The 11067-nt window shown below is 48.0% G+C and overlaps 1 long non-coding RNA gene across 1 annotated transcript; it reads right to left on the bottom strand.

The window, feature by feature from the left end:
- Nucleotides 1-440: 440 nt before the first annotated feature.
- Nucleotides 441-1833, bottom strand: LOC116984928. The gene is made up of 3 exons (XR_004415172.1): nt 1723-1833; nt 1077-1141; nt 441-490 (listed from the first exon to the last, which is right to left on the bottom strand). It is a non-coding gene; the product is annotated as an uncharacterized LOC116984928 (long non-coding RNA).
- Nucleotides 1834-11067: the final 9234 nt, after the last annotated feature.

An 11067-nucleotide genomic window follows, 5' to 3' on the forward strand; every position in this document is an offset into this window, starting at 1 on the left:
AATATATAGTACAATTTTTCTGGATTGTATGGAAAAGTAAAACATTCACTGCATCTACGTACATGTGACAATGAAGTAATACTGACTATCGCTTAATTTCTATGAATATTATTAATTGTTATTATTAATAGTAATAGTACTAATACTATTAACTAATGATACCCAGTGACCTGGGTTTTGATCCTGACTACAGGTGCTGTATGTTCAGAGCTTGTACGTTCTCCTCAAGACCGCATGGGTTTTCCCCGGGTGCTCCAGTTTCCTCCCACTCTCCAAAGATGTACAGGTTTGTAGGTTAATTGGCTTCTATAAATTGTCTCCGGTGTGTGCTCGGGCCCGTTTCCGCACTGTGTACCTGGACAAAATCTAAACAATAATAAACTACAAACTTAAAAACAAATGTTTTCTTACAGGTCTCCTCTTGAAATTTCCCCTCCAATGGCTTCCAAGCTCCCCACCGTTCCGTCAATGGCATCTAAAAGTTTTGTTCCTGAAGAAAAGTAACAACAGTATTTTCTCAGTGAAAACAAAACCGCCTTGAAATTGACCTAAGACTAAAAGCCCTGTCCCACGGTACGAGTTCATTCAAAGAGTAATGGCCGCTCGTCGGTACTCGGGGCTCTCGTGGACATTTTTCAACATGTTGAAAATTCTTCACGAGTCTTGCCGAGCTTACCTGCCGTTAGCGTTACGAGCCGCTAAGAGACGTCCCCAAGCTCCGACGTACCCGCTACGTTCATTCTCCGTGCTTACCACGAGTTTGATTTTTTTAAAACTCGGGAGATCTCTTGGAATGAACTTGTACCGTGGGACAGGGCCTTAACAGGGTGTAGGAAGGAACTGCAGATGCTGCGTTACACCGAAGATAGACACAAAATGCTGGAGTACCTCAGTGGGACAGGCAGCATCTCTGGAGAGAAGGAATAGGTGACGTTTCTTGTTCGAGACCCTTCGTCAGCCAGTCTCTCTCCAGAGATGCTGCCTGTCCCACTGGGTTACTCCAGTTTTTTGTGTCTATCTTTGGATCAACAGGAAATGGGAATGAGAGGGGGGGTTGTAGACCACAGGAGTGTTACCTGATCCAAGGCTGTCGTGGTCTTCAGTAATGCTTACAACTTCCATCTCTTCATGGATGCTACAGCTTCCATTGGAGAAAAATATTGATTAGAAAAGTAATCCAGTGAAACTCGCTCCCATCAGCACTTGTTTTACTGCATCACGACCTCTTGCATGTAGACAAGGTTTAATCACATTTTTTCAATTGGGTTATGAAATATCCAAAATATACTTTAAATTATTTTTATTTTCATAGATTTCCTGCAAAGTAAGTAATGCAACTTTACTTTACAGAGATACAATGTGGAAACAGGCCCTTCAGTCCACCGTGGCCGCGCCGTCTAGTTTTCACCCCGTACACTAACATTATCCTACGCACCAGGGGCAATTTACAATTTTTACCGAAGCCAATTAACCTACAAACCTGTACGTCTTTGGAGTGTGGGAGGAAACCGGAGCACCCGAGGAAAACCCACACGGTCACAGTAAGAACGTACAAACTCCGTATGGACAAGCAGCTGTAGTCAGGATCAAATCCAGGTCTCTGGTGCTGTGAGGCAGCAACTCTACCACTGTGCCACTGTGCCACCCTAAATGTCCAGCATCTGCAGCGGTCAGCTTTTCAGAGCAGCAGGTACACAGTGCGATATTTCTGATAAGCCGTACCTTTTCCTTCTGCAGTCTTCTATCCACTCCTTCATCACGGCACGATAGGTGGCCAAATCAATGGAGATGTCATTGTTGTCCGGGTCCAGCATGTTACACAGCTCTTCAAGACCGCTGTCATCTGTAGTGCGACTTGTGGTGCATCTCAGGTAGTCCACGATCTTAGAAACGCACACTTTCCCTGCAAGAGATAGAAAAGGGCCGGGTAGTTTTTGAAAATGCTGACTACTGAGCCTTCTTCCATGGCCCGTTTCCACAACATCACTCCAATATAAGACGAGCGTTGAATTATCCTGCTCCAAGATGGCGCCCAACCCAGGCGACTATTTACGTGTTAGCCACAGAAGCAGATCTACAGTCACATATTACAATCGCTCCACACTCTTAAACCTCCACTCCTACAGAAACTCTGTAAATGGCTCGATTGTAATCTTGCATTGTCTTTCCACTGACTGGTTAGCACACAATAAAAGCTTTTCACTGTACCTCGGTACACGTGACAATACACTGCGTGGGTTTTCTCCACACTCTAAAGACGTACAGATTTGTAGGCTAATTGGCTAGGTATAATCGTAAATTGTCCCTAGTGCGTGTAGCACAGTGCTAGAGCATGGGGATCGCTGGGCGGCACGGACTAGGTGGGCCGAAGGGCCTGTTCCCGCCCTGTATCCCCAAACTAAAGAGAACTGCGCCATTTTCTATGAATCGAGTCTAAAGATGTTGAAAAAATATTAAGAATGTGTTGAAAGGAAGTGCTGACGTAAAAGATAGACAAAGTAGTCCAGCACTCTTGTTTAAAATATACTGTCTTAACCTGGCCATAAATTAATATAGACCAAAGGCCAGATAACCCACCCAAAGGAGTTAACTCGGGGAACATTGTGGACCGAGAGATAAATGCTGTCTGGGACACAAGGTCATCCCTGCTCCTCTTCCTTGATGCACAGGAATCACTCCCACCACATTAGTATTATGAAGATAGGCACAAAGTGCTGGAGCAACTCTGGAACGGGCAACGTCTCTGGAGAAAAGGAATAGGCGATGTTTCGGGTCGGGACCCTTCTTCAGACTGAGAGTCAGGGGGGAGGGAAACTAGAGGTGTGAAAAGGTACAGAACCGATCAGAGCCAGCACCGATGGCCAAACGAAAGGTGGAGCCCACAATGGTCCATTGTTGGCAGTGGAGAACGGTGGGATACGAACAGTGAAACTAGCAGGACGACAATGAAAATTGTAAATTGTAAGTCCGTGCCCTCTGCAAATTACCCCTAGTGTATAGGGAGTGGATGAGAAAGTGGGAATGCATTGAATTAGTGTGAATGGGTGATCGATTGGCGGCGTGGACTCAGTGGGCTGAAGGGCCTGTTTCCAGGGTGGGGGATGGACAGACAGAGAGAGAGAGAGAGAGAGAAAGAGAGACAGGGGGAATGCAAGGGTTACTTAAAATTAGAGAAGTCAATATTCATACCGCTGGGTTGCCTGGCCTGCTGAGTTACTCCAGCATTTTGTGTCCATCTATCGGTATGAACCAGCATCTACAGTTCCTTCTGACACATTATCATTATGATCCACAACACACACTCAGTTCACTAACTTGGAGCATGTCTCCCTCTCCTGGTAGAAACAATAACATCACCGCTCTCAAAAGCCACAAGACTTCTCGTTCCTTGTAGTATTTTGAGCATAATACAACACTGAATAGCTGTGGCAAGCACAGTACTCCAAATATTCTAGAGTGGAGGAATTTAGTTTAGTTTAGTTATGTTTAGAGAGAGCGAGCGCGGAAACAGGCCCTTCGGCCCACCTGGTCAGTGCCGACCAGCAATCCCCGCACACTAACACTACCCTACATACACTATGGACAATTTTTACATTTACCAAGCCAATTTACTTACATACCGGCACGTCTTTGGAGTGTGGGAGGGAACTGAAGATCTCGGAGAAAGCACACGCAGGTCACGGGGAGAACGTACAGACTCCGTACAGACAGCACCCATAGTCGGGATCGAAACCGGGTCTCCGGTGCTGCAAGTGCTGTAAGGCAGAAACTCTACCACTGCGCCACCGTGCCGGCTTGAATAATACTACAATTAAGTTAAACCACTTTCCCTGTTGCCTTGAGGTGCATGTGGTGACAGTCCATGATAAATCTCTATTTATTTGGAACAAACTGCAGGAGACTCATGTGGTCGGCATAGGATCACACCGCAAATTATATTCACTGTTCAGCTAGCTCCACATTCACGCTATTCTCCACGAGAAGGGCATTTCTTGCAAACTTTGTTTGGTTCCTTGATCGCCTCTAGTTTTGCTCCTCTCCTGCGGAAGCGGTGCTCACCAGCCTTCACACATAGCAAGGACGGTGCAGCGGGTAGAGCTGCTGCCTCACAGGGCCAGTGACCCGGGTTCCATCCTGACCTGTGGGGGTGGGGGGTGTGGTGGGTTGGCGTGCGTGCGTGCACGTGTTTGTAGTGTGGGTGCGTGTGCGCGCGCGTGGAGTTTGCACGTTCTCCCTGTGGCCATGTGGGTTTTTGGATGTGGGTGCTCCGGTTTCCCCCGCATCCCAAAGACGTGCGGGTTTGTAGGTTAATTGGCCCTCTGTAAATTGCCTCTGGTGTGTAGGGAGTGGATGAGAAAGTGGGATAACATTATATCTGTGCCAACGGGTGATTAATGGTCGGTGTGAACTCGGTTTGTATGTTCATCAGCACAGTCGCACAGCTGATGTATCATAGTACCAGAGATCTGGGTGGAATTCTAAACTCAGCTGCTGTGTGTGTGTGAGTGTGTGCGTGTGCGTGTGGAGTTTGCACGTTCTCCCTGTGACAGCGTGGGTTTCCTCCGGGTGCTCCAGTTTCCTCCCACATCCCAAAGACGTGCGGACTTGTGGCTTAATTGGCCCTTCTGTAAACTGCCCCTGTGTGCATGGAGTGGATGAGAAAGTGGGATAACATAGAACTAGTGTGAACGGGTGGGGTGAAGGAAAGAGCATTCATCTCGTGGCCCTGTTTCCACCAATCTTTCCACCACCACGCACAAGAAGTGACAAGACAGACACCATTGTATGCAGATGCCGGGAAGTGTGTCAGCTCTGGCTGAACAACTTCTAATCTTGTGTGTGGACTCGATAAGAATAAGTGTGAACGTGTGTGTGTGTGTGTGTGTGTGTGTGTGTGTAGGAGCCATTAGGTTTAGACTAGCTACCGTTACCATAGAAACATAGAAAATAGGTGCAGGAGGAGGCCATTCGGCCCTTCGAGCCAGCACCACCATTCATTGCGATCATGGCTGATCGTCCCCAATCAATAACCCGTGCCTGCCTTATCCCCATATCCCTTGATTCCACTAGCCCATAGAGCTCTATCTAACTCTCTCTTAAATCCATCCAGTGATTAGGCCTCCACTGCCCTCTGTGGCAGGGAATTCCACAAATTCACAACTCTCTGGGTGAAAACGTTTTTTTCTCACCTCAGCCTTAAATGGCCTCCCCTTTATTCTAAGACTGTGGCCCCTGGTTCTGGACTCGCCCAACATTATATTATTTTGTCTGGATATTTCTAGCAGTGTTACATTGAACACTTTGGGGCGGGCTCTTGATGCTTTGAGGGACGTTACATATAGCGTAGACACAGTGAGTGACCAGAGCAGACCAGGCAAGGGAGAGAGAGAGGACACAGTTCTTACCTGATGAGAGAAAACAGATGCAGGAGAAGAGAAAGTTACAGGTTGTATGAGAAGGAGGAGTACTTGGTGTGAATCATTGCTTTGTTTGTACAACTACTTCAATGAAGAATCAAGTAAACTGGGAAAAACAACTGGAGGATCCGTTTTGTTTCGTCTGCGTAAGTTCACTCCTGTGTAATAATGGCAACGGAAAGATGGACATTGGAAAAGATTGAAATTGCCATTGCAGGGTGATCGATTGTCGGTATGGACTCGGTGGGCTGAAGGGCCTGTTTCCATGCTGTGTCTCTAAGCCAAAGCTAACCTGTATTAGATCACCCCTGGCCCTATTGCTGTAAAGACCCAGTCTGCACACATTCTTCACACATGCCACATCCCAGAGCTGTGCAAACAGCAGCAGAGAAAATGCTTTACCTTTCTGTCTCGCGTCACAGATGTAGAAGATGGTATCCAGCAGATCTTCCTCACAGAGCAGACTTGCATCCTCCGTACCTTCCATTGTGTTTGGCACCGCAGGCTTGTTTACTTTAGGGAGCAAGCAGAAAGACTGAAGTTATCAGAGTTTTCACACAGTGTCCACATCTCAGACATGGCCAGTGTGACATTTACCTTAGCGGGTGAGGCAATGAAACAAGAATAGGTGGAAGGGCCTAATGATAGGCAATAGACAATAGACTCAGGAGTAGGCCATTCGGCCCTTCGAGCCAGCACCGCCATTCTGATCATGGCTGATCCTCCCAAATCAGTACCCCGTTCCTGCCTTCTCCCCATATCCCCTGACTGCTATTTTTAAGAGCCTTATCTAGCTCTCTCTTGAAAGCATCCAGAGAACCTGCCTCCACCGCCCTCTGAGGCAGAGAATTCCACAGACTCACCACTCTCTGTGAGAAAAAGTGTTTCCTCGTCTCCGTTCTAAATGGCCTACTCCTTATTCTTAAACTGTGGCCCCTGGTTCTGGACTCCCCCAACATCGGGAACCTGTTTCCTGCCTCTAGTAATGATAAGGATATCCATTCTGCAACAGGATGTAGATAGAGAGGATGTGGGCAAAAGGCTGGAAAATGGATAGGCAACGTTTTGTAGTTGAGCAAGAGGCCCAACCCAAAATGTTGCCTGTCCATTCCCTCCACAGTTGTTGCCCGACCCGTTGAGTTGCTCCAGCACCTTGTTTTCCTCAAGATCTCAATGAGGGGCAGCACGGTGGCACAACGGTAGATTTGCTGCTTTACAGAGACCCGGGTTCCATCCTGACTACGGGTGCTGTCTGTACTGAGTTTGTACGTTCTCCCCGTGACCTGCGTGGGTTTTCTCCGGGTGCTCTGGTTTCCTCCCACACTCCAAAGATGTACAGGTTTGTAGGCTAATGATAAAAATTGTAAATTGTCCCGCGTATACGTTAGTGTAATGGGGATCACTGGTCGGCGCGGACTGGGTGGGCCGAAGGGTCAGTTTCCGCGCTGCATTTCTAAATTGCACAGCTCACACTCCAAAGGGTGCTGGTCAGACCGCATTTGGAGTATTGAGAGCGATTTTGGGACCCTATATCTGAGGGGCCAGAGGAGATTTATGAAAATTATCCCAGGAATGAGTGGGTTAATAATCTGATGAGCACTGGGCCTGTACTCGCTGGAGTTTAGAAGGATGAGGGGGAATCTCAATTAAACTTACCCAATAGCGAAAGGTCTGGATAGAGTGGATGTGGAGAGGATGTTTCCAATAGTGGGAGAGTCTAGGACCAGAGGGCACAGCCTTAGAATTAAAGAATGTTCCTTTGGGAAGGAGATGAGGAGGAATTTCATTAGTCAGAGGGTGATGAATCTGTGGAATTAATTGCCATAGAAGGCTGTGGAGGCCAAGTCAATGGATATTTTAGTTAGAGATGGATAGATAGGTGTCAGGGGTTATGTGGAGAAGGCAGGAGAATGGGGTTAGGAGGGAGAGATAGATCAGCCATGATTGAATGGCAGAGTAGACTTGATGGGCTGAATGGCCTAATTCTGCTCCTATCACTAATGAAGTTATTAATGCAAATAACTGTGTGCCAGATTGTGCACATCTCCAAATCGGTCATGTAAATAGTTGTGTGCCAAACCCCGAGGGAATTCCATTAGTTACCTCCATCCAGCCTAAACAGAAAGACATGTATTCCCACTGTTGTCTATGAGACTGCCAGTTTACAATGTTATCTGATACTTCCTTCTGCACCTCATGGGCAGCCTTGGTGGTGCAGCGGTAGAGTTGCTGCCTTACAGCGCTTGCAGCGCCGGAGACCAGAGTTCGATCCTGACTATGGCTGCTGTATATACGGAGTTCGTACGTTCTCCCCGTGACCGCGTGGGTTTCTCCGAGATCTTCAGTTTCCTCCCACACTCCAAAGACGTACAGGTTAGAAGGTTAATTAGTTTGGCAAATGTACAAATTGTCGTGTGTGTGTGTGTGTGTGTGTGTGTGTGTGTGTGTGTGTGCGCGCGCGCGCGTGCGTGCGTGCGTGCGTGTGTGTGTGATAGTGTTAATATGCGGGGATCACTGGTCGGCGCGGACATGGTGGGCCAAAAGGCCTGTTTCTGCGCTGTATCTCTAAACTAAATTAAACATTGGACTTTTTAATTTATCCACCAGCCTCTTATGTGGCATTTTGCCGAATGCTTTTTAGAAACATTTAAATATACTACATCTACAGGGCCCCCTATAAACTTCCTCTTAATATTTCTAGTCAAGTCAAGTTTATTTGTCACATACACATACAAGATGTGCAGTGAAATGAAAGTGGCAATGCCTGCGGACTGTGCAAAACAGAACAGAACAGAACCAGTATTTGCATTTTAGAAAAAATATATAAAAGACACAAAACAACAGTAAATTAGTCCCTGGTGAGATTAGAGTTTACAGGCCTAATGGTCTGTGGGAAGAAATCCCGTCTCATCCTCTCTGTTTTCGCAGCATGACAGCGGAGGCACTTGCTTGACCGTAGCAGCTGGAACAGACCGTTGCTGGGGTGGTAGGGGTCCCCCATTATGTTGCTGGCTCTGGATCTGCACCTCCTGGTGTATAGGTCCTGCAGGGGGGCCGAACGCACTAGTCTCTGCAGAGCCTTCCTGTCCTTGGTAGAGCAGTTCCCAAACCAGATTGTGATGTTGCCGGACAAGATGCTTTCTACAGCCCCAGAGTAGAAGCACTGAAGGATCCTCAGAGAGACTCTGAATTTCCTCAGCTGCCTGAGGTGGTAAAGGCGCTGCCTTGCCTTACTCACCAGTGCGGCAGTGTGTGTTGTCCATGTCAGATCGTCTGTGATGTGGACTCCCAGGTATTTAAAGCAGCTCACCCTATCCACAGTAGCCCCATTTATCTCCAGTGGTGTGTACGTCCTCGGATGTTGAGCCCTTCTAAAGTCCACAATCAGCTCCTTAGTTTTAGTGACATTCAAGAGGAGGCTGTTGTCCTGACACCAGAGTGCCAGATCAGCCACCTCCTCCCGGTAGGCCTTCTCATCGTTATCTGAGGTCAGGCCCACCACCACAGTGTCATCAGCAAACTTGTTGATGGAGTTGGAGCTGAACCTGGCCACACAGTCATGTGTGTACAGGGAGTACAGTAGGGGGCTGAGGACGCAACCCTGGGGGGAATCTTGTGTTCAGGGTGAGGGGGTTGGAGGTATGTCTCCCCATCTTGACCACCTGGGGCCTGGCGGTGAGAAAATCCCGGACCCAGGCACACAGGGGAGTGTTGAGCCCCAGTTCCAGCAGCTTCTCAGCAAGTCTGGTGGGGACTATGGTGTTGAAAACTGAGCTGACGTTAATGAACAGCATCCTCACGTAGCCCCTCCCCCCCTTCTGGCTGTCAAGGTGAGAGAGAGCGTTGTGCAGAACCTGGGAGACCGCATCATCCGTGGATCCGTTCGGACGGTATGCGAACTGTAGCGGGTCCATGTTGCGAGGGAGGAAGGCGAAGATGTGGTTCTTGATCAGCCTCTCGAAGCATTTCATGACCACTGAGGTGAGGGCCACCGGACGGTTGTCATTCAAGCAGGCTGGAGAGGCATTCTTAGGCACTGGTACAATGGTGGATCTTTTGAAGCAGGCAGGGACCACAGACTTGGCCAGGGAGAGGTTGAATATTGTGGTGAGCACTGGAGCAAGCTGATTAGCACAAGACTTTAGTACTCGCCCAGATATACCATCTGTGCTAACAGTGTTCACACGCATCAGACTCCAAGCAACATGTCAAACATGATTTATCTTTCAATATATATATATTCAACCTCCCTGAACGAGTTGTGGTTTCCTCTTTAAGTACTGACTTGAGCATGTTGCCAATAATAACTGCAATGAACAGATATGTCGCTCCTGCCGTGCCTTGTTTTGAGCAGGGAAGTTGCATTGGCTGATCTCCAGTCTCTAGGTATTCTCCCAAGGTTTAACGAGTTATGAACATTTTCAACTAATGAGCCTCCATACAGTCAGCATCGGGTGTCGGGCGCTGTAAGGCACCAGCTCTACCGCTCGCCCCGCACCCGCTCATACTAGTTCCACGTTATCCCACTCTGTCATCTTCTCCCTATACACTAAGTAAGTTTATTGGCCAAGTATTCACATACAAGGAATTTGCCTTGGTGCTCCGCCCACAAGTAACAACATGACATACAGTGACAGTTACGAATGACTCGGAAAAACACTAAACATCAATAATAATAATAAAACATTCATGATAAAACACCATTGATCAAGCATGTGAACCAACAAAATACCAGATCAAAGGGAGGCTACAGATTTTTGGCTGTTGAGTAGAGCAACTACTCGTGGATAAAAACAGTTTTTTATGTTTTATGTCTGGCTGTGGCAGCTTTGACAGTCCGGAGTCGCCTTCCAGAGGGAAGTGATTCAAAGAGTTTGTGGCCAGGGTGAGAGGGGTCAGAGATGATCTTGCCCGCTCGCTTCCTGGCCCTTGCAGTGTACAGTTCATCAATGGAGGGAAGGTTGCAGCCAATAACCTTCTCAGCTGATCGGACGATTCGCTGCAGCCTCCAGGTGTCGTGCTTGGTGGCTGAGCCAAACCAGACCATGATGGAGAAGGTGAGAACAGACTCTACGATGGCCGTATAGAATTGGACCATCATTGCCTGTGGCAGATTGTGTTTCCTCAGCTGCCGCAGGAAGTACATCCTCTGTTGTGCCTTTTTGACTGTGGAGGTACTCCAGGTGCAATTCACCAGAGGGCCAATTAACCCATCTTTGGGATGTGGAAGAAAACCGGAGCACACATGGGGAAACCCAAGCAGTCACAGGGAGAGCGTGCGGACTCCACATAGCATCTGGGGTCGGGGTTGAACCTGGGTCCGACTCTGTGAGGCAGCGGCTCTACAAGCCGGGCCACTTTTGAGCTTTTTAGTTTCGTTTTTTTAAAGTATAGTTTAGAGATACAGCGTGGAAACATTACCCTTCGGCCCACCGGGTCCGCACCGACCAGTGATCCCCGCACACTAACACTATCCTACACCCACTAGGGACAATTTTTACATTTACCAAGCCAATTAACCTACAATCCTGTACGTCTTTGGAATGTGGGAGGAAACCGAAGATCTCAGAGAAAACCCACGCAGGTCACGGGGAGAACGTACAAACTCCGTACAGACAGCACCCGTAGTCAGGATCTAACCCGGGTCTCC

The sequence above is a fragment of the Amblyraja radiata genome, chromosome 21, assembly GCF_010909765.2.
Source record: "Amblyraja radiata isolate CabotCenter1 chromosome 21, sAmbRad1.1.pri, whole genome shotgun sequence".
In the NCBI taxonomy this organism is placed as follows: Eukaryota; Metazoa; Chordata; class Chondrichthyes; order Rajiformes; family Rajidae; genus Amblyraja; species Amblyraja radiata.